The following is a 14,319-nucleotide window of genomic DNA, read 5'->3' on the forward strand; positions in this document are numbered from 1 at the left end:
CAGGATAGGACTGGTCCCTTGGAGTCCTACTTGGCCCTGAGAGCCCATGAGCTCTGAACAGACAAGCCTCCCCACCCTCGGTATCTGTGGTGATTTAAAATATGACTGAAAATTCTTGGACACTTTTCCCTTTCAAAGATGGAGTTGAATTTCCCTCCCCTTGGGTGCGGGCCAGACTTAGAGACGTGCTTCTAATGCATACAGTGTGGCAGAGGCGATGCTGTGAGTTCAGAGGCCAAGCCATAGAAAGGTTATAGCTCCCCCCTGACTCCCTTCTCTCTGACGGCTCACTCTGAGCGAAGTCGGTCACCACATCCTCAGGATGGCCCTGCGGAGGAGCCCCTGCGGGAAGGAAGCGAGGTCTCCCACCAAAGCCAGGCCAGCTCGCCAGGGCTGTGAGTGAGCCAGAGGGGAAGCGGGTCCCCCTGCCTTAGTCAAGCCTTCAGGAGACTGCGGCCCTGGCCAGCATGTGACTGCAATGCTTGAGACTCCAAGCCAGAACCAGGCAGCCCAGCCATTCTCAAATTCCTGATCTGTAGAAACTGAGAGATAATAAAGGTTTCTTGTTGAATGAAGCCACTAAGCTTCGAGGTAATTTGTTGCACAGCAGTGGATAAATGAGGCATTATCCTTCGCCCACTGCCTCTCTGGGCTCCCTGGGCTCCAGCCAAACTGAACCGCTCACTGTGCAAAGCTACACATTTTTACGGAGTGTCTTCTATGTGCCAACCCAGGCCAGGCACTGGCGGTGTGGCAGTGAGCCAGCTAGACCAGGGTGGCCTCTGTCCTCATGAGCTTAAGGGTCACACACTCCAGCTCTCCCCTGGGTAGGAGCCGATGGACTGTGTCTTCTCCAGACAGAGAAGGGATATAGCCTTTGGCCAGCCAACACCCTTTCTTGGCCTGGAAAGTCCATGATAAGGCGCAGGTAAGCCCAGCATAATGAATAATATAAACAATAATATTGTACTGTAATTATGTAATGTGATAAATATCACTACATCAGCAATCATATTACAGTATATAAATGTATCAAAGTAACACATTGTACACCTTAAACTTACACAATGTTATGCATCAAATTTATTCTATTAGCCCACCTGGGCTGATGTGGCTCAGCAGTTGAGCATCGATCTATGATCCAGGAGATGGAGGTTTGATTCCCGGTTAGGGCACATGTTCGAGTTGCTGGCTCGATCCCCAGGAGGCAGCCAATCAATGACTCTCTCACCATTGATGTTTCTACCTCTCTCCCTCTCCCTGAAATCAATAAAGATATATTTTTAAAAATTAAAAAAGAAACTCTTGCCTTTAAAAAAAAAATTATTCTATTAAAGAAAAATAAATTTTAAAACATTTTAAAGTGGGGATGGGGGGCAGGTAATTCGGAGGAGATGAACTTGGAGTCTGAGGCCACAGCCAAGAACACACATCTGACTCCTGTATCATGACAGGCCCCTCCTCTCCCTGCTCAAGCCAGTTAGCTAAAAGCCACCTCCAGGCATTTTTCCTGGCACACGTCACCCGCACTGGTGCCAGTGACGAATCCCTGGCCATTGGCACTCATATCCAGGACCCAGCCCTCAGACAGGGACAGGGCAGCCTGGTTTGGCTCTCCGGGGCACCCAGATGAGAAAAACACTGCCGGGGGAAGGTTAAGGATTTACCTATGGAAAGAAGCCCCTGCCCCAGAGAACTTGGCTGAGATCTGTGGGCAAGAAGGGACCACAAACAGTATTAACCTGACAAGCTCAGAGAAGGCCTGTGTGGCAGCCTTGCAAACTCAGAGACATAAAGTAACCACAGAGGATGGTCTGAAATGAAAACTGTTTTAACTAAAAGCAATTTATGATGGGTAGTCTGTCCTAAGCTAGTATCTTCTCTGACAAAGGTCAATCTTTACCTTAACTAAGCCTGTCTATTGTCTTTTGCGTCTACGATAACACTCCTTTGGAATGTTAGGGTAACTCCCCTTTTTCCAGACCCCACAGGGCACAACCAGAGAACCAGGGCTGATGCCATAAATCCTCTCATTGTTTTATCATGTTAATTGCTGACTGTCAACTATCCTGCACCCACCTAAGTAAAAGATGTATGTGTTTATCATTTTATTTTTCATCTAATCCCAGAGGTCTCCCCTCTTTGCTTTCTCCTGCCTCCCTAATCCATCACCAATGAATTTCATGGAACCTACTTACATCTCCCCCTTTGATTGTAATGTATAAAATAAGGTGTGAAACTGCCATTCTCCAGAGGATTATCTTAATCCGTTGAGATTCTGCTTCCCAGCAATTGTCGACAGTTAGGCTCAAATAATCTCACAAAAAATTCTTCGCAGGTTTCTTACGTTGCCAGAGCCCGCAAGGCGCCATCCAGCAGCCAGGCTCTGTACCTGCCTGTCCCGGACCCGAGGCCCGCGGGGCTGCTCAGCATCCTTCCTAAAAGCCTGGGAGAGAAATACGACGTTCTGCGCTCCATAGTCACCCTGTATCTGAGCTCTAGTCTGGCTCCTTCATTACGAGCTGTGAGGCCTTTAGATGATGCTTAAAAGGTACCAGAACCCAGTATGTCCTTGGCAAGTGGAATCTAGGACCATCCTCATTCGTACCCTGTCTCAGCTCTATTGGAAGGGACAATAGGCCGACCATGACAAGTTCTGAATTTTGTCATCTACAATATGCAAAAAAAAACAAAGACTTGAATACACAATACAATATCGGATGATGTATTACAGAATTGTACACTTAAAACCTATATAATTTTATTAACCAGTGTCACCCCAATAAGTTCAATTAAAATAAAATAAAGAACTTTCATTTCAATGGTCATATAATGCCGTCTCTATCAAATCTTAACAGCTCATGATGCTGCACATTGGATATGTGGACCCTGAATAACACCATTCTGCCTTGGCATTTTGAAACCTCTTAATAATCAGTGTTACTTTTTGATTAAACAAACAAACAAAAACCAGACAAAACCAACAGAAGAAAACATGGTGGGCAGGGGCAGAGGGTTATATCCAGGCTGCCGACGGACCTAGGAGGCAGTTCACATAGTTATGAGTCCCATTCTTGGCAGTCTGGAGCAGCTCTTGCTTAGGTCACTTGCACGAGCTGGAGACTCACCTGCCCAGTTTAGGCTGGAAAGTCATTGGAGAGAACCCTGTTCAGCCCACGGACAAGAAAAATACCCATGTTTTGTTCCAAGACAGAAACGGGAGGGGGGGCAGTGCTCAGTGTGACTCCTCTAGCTCCGCCTTGGGCTCTTGACACTGGAGTTGGTGTCCAGGTCATCAGGAATGAAGCATCTGGTCATGAGCAGTGGCTTTGACACTAGCGGGTGATCTTGAGCAAGTCGGTTGGACTTTGTGAGCCTCAAGTTGCTCATCTATAAATCATGAAGTCATAAGCCCTCCATCTCAGGGTTAGCGAGAGGGCCAGGGAGATCACACATAAACACACTTTGCAAATGACTCAACTCTACACGAAGGACAGGGATTATTATTGTTATTATTAAGTAGCCCCGTGGCCAGGGGTTCTGGGTTCTGCTATGGACCCTGCCCTTGCCCAAGGGAAGTTCCTTCCCCTCTCTGAGGGGCTTCTCTGTTGAATCAAGTCTGACAGTCCATGGTGAGCGTGGTGGGAAAAGCAGGGGACCTGACAGCAGCAAACAGTGTTGAGTGACCAAAGGAAGTGACCCCCTCTTGGGGTGGCCTGAGGTAAGGCACTGAGCCAAGCTTCTGGGAGCTCAGGGTTTAAGCGGCAGGCCCCAGCTGGTCAGCATCAGTTTTTTGAGCAGATCTAGAACAAAGTCCACCCGGGAACAGTAGTTCAAAGCCAGGGCATGGCCTGTGGCTCTGATGCTTGGAAGGGCCACTCCAAGCAGGACTGGTGTCTGCAGGCTGGGCAGACATTATGTCATTCATGTATCTGGAAACCACAGACCCGCCCTCCGGGTCCCCAGAGGCCCTCATGCTCTCTGGCCAGGACCCCTGAGTTCCGTGCTCTCTGTAACCCCAAGCCTCATGTTCCAGGCTCCCAAGGAACTGAGTCAGGACCTCCTGGGCTTCTGTCCAAGCAGCTAATTCTAAATTCTCCCATCCCCTGTCCCTTGGGAGAAAACAATATAACCTTAAACAAAGACCAAGGCTTCAGCCTTGAGGAAAATACTGGGCGGAGCTGAGCGCTAAGCTTACCATTCATTTTTTTATACCCACACTTTGTTCCAAGATAGAACCGGAGGGGCTGTGTACTATGACTGTCCTGCCCCCTCTCTGGGCTCCCAGGCACTGTGAATGCTGCTCACACTCACAAGCTTAGTGGGGAAGGGAGCAGGTGTGTTTCAAATCAGAAACCTGGGTGTTTGATCCCAGCTCTGCCCCCTTATTAAAAACATTTTTAAAAAAATTTCAGTTACAGTTGACATGCAATATTATCTTAATTTCAGGTGTAAGCTCTGTCCCCATATTAACTGGCAAATCTCTGAGTCTCTCGGAACCGCAGTTTCTTTGTCTACAAAACAGGGTCCATAATACTGACATCACATGCTTGCTGTGGGGATGATGTGAGGACTCGGGGCATGGCAGGTGGCTGCCCACAATGGGTGCTCAACACAGGTGACCTTCCTGCCCTCCCCTGTCCCTTCCATTAGACCACCGTCCTCACTCCCCTGGAGGGTGGCTCCAGCTGAGTTATTGCGGGATCTCAGCCACAGTTCCAGGTTCTGAGATCTGCGGTTCTAACAGCCTCCAGGGCTGCTGCCGTGGGTGGCCCAGAGGTCACATGCTGGGAACCATTGTGTTAGACAAAGTTGGAACAATGCTTATCTCCCTATCAAGGAGTTGGAGAGACCGTGTCCTCCTGGCACACAGGGGAGCTCTGGGATGGACTTGTCGAAAGTGAAGGACTTCAGTATTTTTTTATGTATAATTGACATACCATAAAATTCACCTATTTTAAGTGTACAGTTTGATGAGTTCTAATAAATTTACAGAATTGTGCAATCATCTCCACAATCCAGTTTAAATATGTTCCCACCCCCCACAAAAGTCCCCTCGGGCCCATCTGTGGCCAGTCCCATGGCCACTCCTAGCTCTAGGCGACCACAAGTCTGCTTTCTGCCTCTAAGTTTGCCTTTCTAGAAAGTTCATATACATGGACTCATACAGTATGTGGTCTTTTGTGTCTGGCTTCCCCAGTCAGCATGACATTTTTGAGGTCCATCCATGTTGGGCCATGGGTCAGAAGTTCCTGCCTTTCCACTGCTGGGTAGTAGTCCCTTGCGTGGGTGGGTCCCAGGTGGTGTATCCACGCGCGTGCTGGACACTCGAGTTGTTTCCGGTTTGGGTAGCATGTTAATGCTGCTGGGATGATTCACGTACAAGCCCTTATGTGGACATGCTGTTTCCAAATTCTGTTTTTAAAGGTAGCCCATAATTTACCAAATCCCCCCTCCCAGCTCCTCAGGTGTCTGCAGCAATGCTGTCAGAGGTGTCACACGAGAGTCATTCCAAAGGGCTAATGGGAGCCTCAGCATCTGCTGCCAGATGCCAACCAGCTGAGGTCAAATTCAGACCTCTCCTCAGGCCCTGTCACCCCGCAGCCCCAGCCTACCTACTTGTCACTGCCCTCCCCATTACCCCAAATAGCACACCTTGATTTAGAGCTGATGATTAAGGATCTTGCCTTTCAGTTAAATTAAATTGCTTAAAGCAGCCAGCAGAGAAGAGAATGAAAACAAGATTGACCCAGATCTCTCGAAAGTCCCGGGGCTCTCCCTGGCTGGTGTGACTCAGTTGGTTGGGCGACGTCCTGTGCACCGGAAAACTCCTCTGTGTCCAGGCAGTTTCTGTGCTCAAGTCTTAGGCCACGTCTAAGTAGAGGAGATTCTGGCCTCAGACTCCAAAGATCTGGGTTTGCGTTTCTGCGCAGGCCTGTGGCAGCAGTGATCTTGAACTCTTTACCTTTGACGGGGTGATGCTTTCCATGCTACCTGATTCTGGGGACAGCTGAGGTGACAGGAGGAGCCTGGTGGGCTGGACCTGCTGTGGAAGCTCGAGGGGGCTACATAGGCTCGGGGTCAGAGGGATCCAGAGAGAGGGAAGGACTTTGCTCCTGGCCCCGGTGAGGGTAGGAACAAGGGTGCTTTCAGGGAAACAGTCTTTCAGGACTGCCACCCTTGACTTGCTCCCCAAATCTGCCAAGTCAAACAGTGGCCCTGAGCCAGGAGTTAAAGAGGTGCCTCAAAGCAGTGGATTAAAGTTGTGTTTTTATGCCGTCTTGAGAGGTTGGGTGACAGGCTGAAACTGTCGGGAAATGCCTGCCTGTGTACATAGCACATGAGGATTATAATAAGTGAATAAGAGCAAAGGCCTGGAGTGTGACTGCCAGTCCTGCCCCTGCCAGCTGTGTAACCCGAGGCAGATTACTGGACATCCCCGGGTCTCGGTTTCCTGATCTATAAAATGGGAGTAATCATCTCACAAGGTTACTGAAAATTTAGTGAGAGAATGTATGTGAAGTTCTTAGCTCATAATAAGTGTGCCCAAAGTGGCAATTTTCTTGTTCATGTTTTATTTTTAATAAAGCATGTCCTGAGTACCTACTACCCATTCAATCGTCCGTTGGTTTGTTCATTCATTCGTTCATTCATTTATTCAACAGAAACTGTCCAGTGCCAACAGTGTGCCACAGTCTATGAAATGCTCTAGGGAAAAAAAAAGTGAAGATTTATAAAGTACTTGACCATTTTCAAAGCTTCTTTACACGCATTGCCTTGTTTGACCTTCACACATCCTTCAAGGCAAGGCTAAGAAAACAGAGATTCTGGAGATATGGTGATTTGCCCCAGATACCAACTAAAAAGTAGCAAAATAGCCCCAGCCCGTTTTGCTCAGTGGTTAGAGCGTCAGCCTGTGGACTGAAGGGTCCTGGGGTCGATTCCAGCCAAGGGCACGTACCTGGGTTGTAGGCATGTCCCTGGCTCCAGTCGGGGAGCATGAGGGAGACAACCAATGGATGTGTCTCTCTCACATCGATGTTTCTCTATCTCTCCCTTCCACTCTCTGAAAAGCAATGGAAAAAATACCCTCGGTGAAGATTTTAAAAAATAAATAAATAAGTAGCAAAATAGACTCAAACTCAGGTCCTCAGATATTAACCCCGGTTTACCTCACAGGACACCTCACTGCCAGGACAGGGTAATTAGCCCATGAGTAACATGGGCCTGCAGGCCTCCACAATTCAGACCCTTAGAACACTGGACGCCTCCCTCATTACAGTCCTTTCTCAGGGCCCTGCTAGAGTTGCTAGTTCAGACTCATCTCCGTGTCTAGGAGACTGCCCAGAACAAGGTATTGCGTCTGCACGATGCTCACACCTAGCTGGCTTCTTAGTTGCCAACAGTGGAGCAGGGCCCAGGTCACAGGCGATGCTCCCCCTGTAAAGAGGCTGGGAAAGCTGCTATCTGGAGGAGTGGGTGTCAGATTTGGGGAGTCCCCAGCATAGGAAAGTGTTCAAAGTTTTCTAGGAAGCCAAAGAATTCCAGATGTGCTGTGTCCTGGCCTGAATCTGAGTCTGGGTGGACGGGAGGCCTATATACCTTTAGCCCTAATGAAAGAGTAAGGACTCCTTCCAGCACAATGTCTCCGTGCGGGCTCAGAGCCAGGATCCCAGACTTCTGGTGTCAATGGTGTTCAGATGGCCAAGGAGGCCTTTGAGCTGGTCCTGGCAGAAGGTCTCACCCTGCACAGGCACAGAGACACACAGCCTCCTGGCCTTGCCCCTCCCAGGTGCACAGGCAGGATTCACTGGACCTGGCCACCCCCAGGTGTGGTGGAGCCTTAATACTGAGAGGCAGGATGTTGCTCCTGCTGGGATACCAGTTTTGGGAGGAGTTATTGAGTCCTGTTTGTTGAGCATTCCCAGGTTGTGCATTCGATCCCTGGTCAGGAGGCAACTGATCAATGTTGATCTCTCACATCAATGTTTCTCTCTCCCTCTCCCTCTCTGTTAAAAAAAAAAAAAGTACACAACTCCTCTACCCACCTCAGTTTCTCTAAGGCAAACTCTATAGAGGAATGGCAGCTAGGCTAAATGTAAAATAATCACACAGACAGGCCCCTGAGAGCGCAGAGGAAGAAGTGACCCATGCTGCAGGCTGGCGGGTCTGAGGTTCACCTGGAGGAGGGCAGAACTGTTGAAAGGGGGGAAGGAATGGCGTTTCAAGGAGGAAACAAGTCGGGGACACAGAGCTGTGAACAGGCAAATTGTGAAACACTGAGAAGTCTGGCAGACCGGAGGATGGCCTGGGGACAGGAAGCAGGCAGGAAAGGCCAGCAGGGCAAAACAGAATAGGAGACCTTGCTGTGACCTTTAGCCAGAAACCCCTCTGCTTGGGAGTTTGCGCAGGTTTGCATTTGAAAGGAAAATCAGTAGTTCAATTGGTTGGATCATTGCCCCAATACACCAAGGTTGTGGGTTTGATCCCCTCCCCATCAGGGCACAAACAAGAATCAATCTCTCTCTCTCCTTTCCTCATTCTCTAAAATAAATTTTTAAAAAATTTTTTTAAAGAAAGGGAAATTAGCATTTGTGCTGAGAAATACAGCTGTGTATGGAGTGCCAACCCTATACCCAGTGGCCTTTTCTCTACATCACGCAACGTGAACATCTTACAGATGGGATGTGGCCCAGAGCCATGGTTTTTCCATGGCACTAACCCCATGTGAGCAGGGAGCAGAGTGGAAGGTACCTTGGCAGAGCCACACCAGCCTCTTAAGGGTGAGGACCCCCTTACACAGAAGGACGCAAGTTGGAACTTATTAAAGAGTTCTCTCTTCCCATCTTAAACTCTGAAACCTGGGTCCCCTGCCTGGGTCACCATAGCATCACCCAAGGTCTCAACCCCCAACATCTGAAATGCGCCATCTGTTAAGGAACCCCCAGGCTGTGTCTCGGATCCTGGTGCCTGGCAAACAGCTACAGTAGCTGTTGGATGAACTTTTCTGTAAATCATTCTTTCGGTTGTCTCCTGGCTTTGGCCACCACCTTCAGGAAGTAACTCCCAGTCTCTCTGGTTCACCAAAGTCATGTGGAAAGGGAGGGCTCCAGGCCTCCTGAGCCAGCCAGATGCCCAGGGGACCCAGCGAGGGACGGCTGGAGAAGTGGAGCAGGGAGTGGGAGGGGGGCTGGGCCCAGGTCACCTGGGGAGGCCACCTGGGGAGGCCACGCGGAAGAGAGAATGTCAGGGCCTCACCTCTCAGCGCTCTTCCCCGTCTGGAAAGGCAGCTGCTCCTACGTGCCCCAGCAGGCTGTCGGGAGAGGGTGGAGGGAGGAGGAACGAGCCCTGCCCGAGCCAGGGGTGGCCCACGTCCTCCGCTGGCGGCCGGCGGCCACCGGGCCTCTGCGCCAGCCGTCAGCCTCAGCGTGTTATTCGTGGTAAGTGCCAGGCCCTCTGCCTGTTCGCCCATCTACACGCAACATGGGCTCAAAGGTGGTACTGACCTCACGGGGCTTCAAGAGGACTCCGTGTGAGGCCACGTTTGCTGCTATCTTGATTCTGCTGTTTTTGTACTTACGTGGGAAATAGGAGATGAACCAGACACGGAAAAGCTGTGCCCTGCGGCTGGGCTCATGCTAATCATACCTGGGATTTCTGAGTGCTCACCGGAACTGGTCTAGGTTCCTCACATGTCTGTCATTTCAGTCTCCAACCACCCTGCTATTACCCTCATTGTGCGATGATGACTGAGTTTCCACCCACCCATCCCCTCATCCACCCAGTCGTTTGCCAATACCGTGGTCAGCAGTGCTCAGTAGCCGGGCCTTGGCTCAGCCCACACCTGTCAGCTCACCAGCCCTCCTGAGCCAGCCAGATGTCTGGGCAGGCTTGGGGCCTCCAGACCTGTGGCCGCACCTATTTCAGTCCTGCTGGGCAGCTGCCAAGGCTTGTCATTCTTCCCCCTGCACAGCCAGTCATTTGGGTGCTGGCGAATGCCAGGCAGGTGAGGAGATGCCGCCTCCACTGGCCCAGCTGCCCGAGCCCTCAAGGTGCGAGGTAGGGGTGGGGCAGGGAGTCGGGGAGAAACAGGGTGTCACCCCAGCTCAGAATTGCTGAGACTGGACTGCAGCGGAATCTCGGCATTAACTCACCTAGAACTGGGGCTCAGGGGAACAAATGCCTGTGGGCCCAGCTGGATCCAGGGAGAGATGTGGCATCCTTGGAACCTGAGCAGCCAGGAGGTGTCTTCCGCCTGGGGGCAAGGACAATTTACCTCACTCTTCAAACTTAATCAAGTGGCTCCAAATCCTTCTATTCTGAACCATTCATTCAGGACCCATCACAAGCCCAGGAAAGAGAGAGAAGGTGGGGCTTCCCAGCATAATTTAGGACATCGAGTCTCCTGGGAATTCTGCAGTGTTGCAGTCACCCAGAGGTGGCTTCTAGGCTGAAGAAGCTAACGTCCAAATCCAGCACTAAGGGCCCAAGAGGGGCGGCCTGTCCCATCCTCTGCGAGTGAGCCGATGCCAGGCCTCTGCTCTTCCCGCCATCCTGAGCTGCTCTGTGCTGGGGAAGGAAGGGTTCAGCCTGTGCTCAGGCTCCTATGTCTTCGGTATTCTGTGCCCAGCTGTGGGCTTTTTCCTACTTACTTTGCTCAAGATTCATGGAGTCTTTGTGAATTTTGTGGATTCAAGTTTTTCATCAGGCATTCTTTCTTTTTTAAAAAAGATTTTTTAAATTGATTGTTAGAGAGAGAGAGGAGGGGAGAGGGAGAGAGAGACATCGGTGTGAGAGTGAAGCATCCGTCAGCTGCCTCCTGCTCGCTCCCTAGGGGACGGAGCCTGCAACTCAGGCACCTGCCCTGACGGAACCGAACAGGCAGCCTTTTGGTGCGTGGAACGACGCCCAACCAACTGAGCCCCACTAGCCAAATGGGCCAGCAGGCTGGCTTTCTTTAAAAATGCGCCTTTCTTGCCCGGCTGGGCGTGGCTCAGCGGTTGAGCATAGACCTAGGATCCAGGATTCCCGGTCAGGGCACATGCCCAGGTTGCGGGCTAGGCAGCTGATCAATGACTCTCCCATCACTAATGTTTCTATCTCTCTCTCTCCCCCCCTCCTTTCCTCTCTCTGAAATCAATAAAGATATACTTTTAAAAAAGGGCTTTTCTTGCCCTGGCCAGGTAGCTCAGTTGGTTAGAGCATCACCTCGATACACCAAATTGATGTTTCTCTCTCTTTGTCTCTCTTCCTCTCTCTCTCTCTCTCTCTCTCAAATCAATTTTTTTTTTTAAAAAATGACATTTCCTTTATTCTCTCTATTCTTTCCTCTGGAACTCAAATTTGATGTAGTTAGACCTTCTCATTATGTCTGTTTCTCTTTCCACTTCTTTCATACTCTCCTGATAAGTATGTGTCTTACTGTCTTACATTCTAAATAATTTTCTAGCATATTCCTCCAGTGCATTATCTCTTCAGTTGGGCCTAATCTATAGTTTGACCTATCAATTGAGTTCTAGATTTCAGTAATTATATTATTAATTTTTACAAGAATAAGCGAGCTTTGTAGAAAAAGAAGGGCACTCCCCAGAAGTGTCAGCAAAGGTGAGGACATATGTGCAGGGAGAGGATTCCGGGGTTGAGGGAGGGAGGTGTTGCCCAAGCACCATCCTTCCTAGATGAGACCTCTGAAGCCCAGAGAAGTTAAGGGTTTTGCTCAGGGCCACACAGCTAATTAGGGGAAGAGAGAAATGTAGAAATGTAAGCCTTCTTATTTCTTTTTTTTGCATTTTTAAAAATTTTTTATTTTTGTTTAAAATATTACAGATGTTCCTTTTTCTCCCCAATGACCCATTCCACCCTGTCCCCTCCCTCTCCCCAGGGCCTTCTTATTTCTTGATGAAAGTCTAGCAGTTGTTCAGGACCATCCAAGGGGGAAGGAGTTAGACACTGAAAAGACTGAGATGCATCCACCGTGTCATCCAAAACAAACCATGAATGAAGCGTAGCCACCCAACAGAGACCTGATGTTTTTCCGCAACGACTACTTTCATGTGTTTATTAAAAATATACACTGATAACTCAGGCCGGGCCCTGCTTTTTGTTTCCCTTTGCTCCGTGGCACAGGAAGCACAGGCCTGGACGAGGCCATTGGGGACAGCAGCCAGAACAAGGCACAGTCACAGCTGCGCCTGACTCGGGGCAGGCAGGGCGCCCTCAGACGCAGCTGCGGGCCGGGCGGGGAGCTCCGCGGGGACCCGGCTCCGCGCCTCCCAGCGGCTGGCTCCGGGGAAGGGCCGCGGGAAGGCGGGCCTCGGAGGCTAAGCCGGGGCGCCGTCGCCATCTGGTGGCGGCCCGGGCCCAAGCCCGGCCCCGCGGACCGAGAACAAAGGAGGCCCGTGGGTGGCGCGGCCAGGCCGGGCGGTTCGACTCCGCCGCAGAGCTGAGCCGGGGCGTCCAGCCCTGGAGGGGCTGCTCCTGCGGGGTGAGCTCCCTCCCGGGGGTGGGGGTGGGGGGGCAGCAGGGAGCCCTCGGTGCCCTTCACACGACTTCCAGGCATCGCCCCTGGGACAGCGGGACGGCCCGGGTGTCAAGGTCTTAGAATGCAGGTAATCGCCGCTCCCGCCCCGCCGCTAGGTCGCCGAGCGCCGCCCAGCACCCAGCTCGGCCACCCGCGGTTTCCGCCGCCCCCGCCCATCCCTGCTCCGCTCCCGCCCCCCGTGGGAAGCCTTTGTTCCCCCGGGTCCTCGGTGACTTCCGGCCACGCCGCCGAGCCCCACCTCCTCCCTCCAGGCCCCCCCCCCCGCCGCTCCGCGCCCTCTGCTGTCCCCGTCCAGCCTGTCCCCGCCCTGCTCCTGCCTCCCGCCCCTGGCTCTGCTTCCCTCGGGCCCACCCCCACCCCCACCCCCACCCAGGATCTCTCTCTCCCACCAGTGGCCCTTTAACTGCCGTTGGGACGCTTGGAACAAGTTGCTGTCAGCCGCCCGGGTGTTTCTCGGGGCGCCCCTCACGTCCACCCCTGACCCTCCAGGCACCGGGGCATCCGCCCGCCCCATCTGCGCAGGAGCTCGGCACTGCAGTATCCTCCTCTTAACATGTTTTCTTTTTAAATAATTTCATACTTACAGGAATGTGCAAGAATAGTACAAAGGACTCCCTTGTACCCTTTACCAAGTCATTAATTTTTAACATTCACTCCATTTGCTTTCTCCTCTGTCTCTCTCTCACACACACATACACACCCCTTTTTAAAAACTTGTAAACCATTTGGAAGTATGTTACTTTATAGTCTTAACCTTAACTTCAGTGCATTTCCAGAGAATACGGATATTTTTATTCTCTTTATATAATTATCAAATTCAGAAAATTTAACGTGGAGACAAAATGTCTTTTGACAGCATTTTTGTCGTTGTTGGTCTTGGTCCAGGATCCCATATTTCATCCAGTTGTCATGTGTCCAGTCTCCTTTAATCCAGACCAGTTCCTCAGCCTCTCTTTGTCCAGTACGATGTTGACGGAAGAAACATCCAAACACGTAGAGAATTTTTACAGGAGTGGTGGAGCCAAACTGATGACCTGCCAAAGAGCAAGCGCTCAGTGCCCCGGGAATGAGTTCTGCAGCCTCTTTAATGCATTTGCGACCAAGGAGGGAACTGGGGAAGATGACCGGAGGGGGAGGAGGCCAGGCGGGGACCGGGTTACAGCAGGACTTTCAACCGGTGAGCCATAGGAATTTTTAAAACACGCGATACCCGACTATTTGGTCAGGGGCACTGACCTCTTTTCCCTTAGGTTGTCAAATTAAAAAATGACAACAGCCAACACAATAGCCGTCCAGTGTGACTGAATCAAAATTAGACCTATTTTTTTGGTCAGATCAGCAAAAAAGATTTTGGTGTGCCTCAGAATTTTAGTAATTGGAGTATGTGTGCCATGAGATGAAAAAGATTGAAAATCACTGGATTACAGGTTAAGGTTATGTGGTTATGCCTGAGGTAGGGGTATTACTTCTACCACTTCAAAGGTGTGTTAACCTAGATGTGCAAGAACAATGGACAGGGCTGGCTTAAAGCCTTTCACTAAAGAAGTTACAGGCCTGGGGCGTGACTACCCACCATGACCTGCCCACTTAGGAATTTATGATCACAGCACCGCTTTCCATCCACAGTATGTTTGAAGTTCTCCATGATTACAAAAAAAGTAGGGATCTTGTAGAAATCATAAATATACTTACACGACAAATTAAAAAATCCTAATTACGAGAATGAATACTTGGTCTTGGCAGTTTTTCATAAAGGAACTGTCATATTAAGTATCCTG

The 14,319-nt window shown here is 50.5% G+C and overlaps 1 long non-coding RNA gene across 2 annotated transcripts; it reads left to right on the top strand.

Annotated features, from left to right (window-relative positions):
- Positions 1 to 12,372: 12,372 nt before the first annotated feature.
- LOC308568069 lies at positions 12,373 to 14,268 on the top strand. 2 transcript variants are annotated; one of them, XR_014000431.1, is made up of 3 exons: positions 12,373 to 12,608; positions 12,934 to 13,078; positions 13,318 to 14,268. It is a non-coding gene; the product is annotated as an uncharacterized lncRNA (long non-coding RNA). The 2 variants fall into 2 exon arrangements; XR_014000432.1 differs by having other exon boundaries at positions 12,381 to 12,608; positions 13,307 to 14,268.
- Positions 14,269 to 14,319: the final 51 nt, after the last annotated feature.

The sequence above is a fragment of the Miniopterus schreibersii genome, assembly GCF_964146895.1.
Source record: "Miniopterus schreibersii genome assembly, chromosome: 15".
Taxonomy (NCBI): Eukaryota; Metazoa; Chordata; class Mammalia; order Chiroptera; family Miniopteridae; genus Miniopterus; species Miniopterus schreibersii.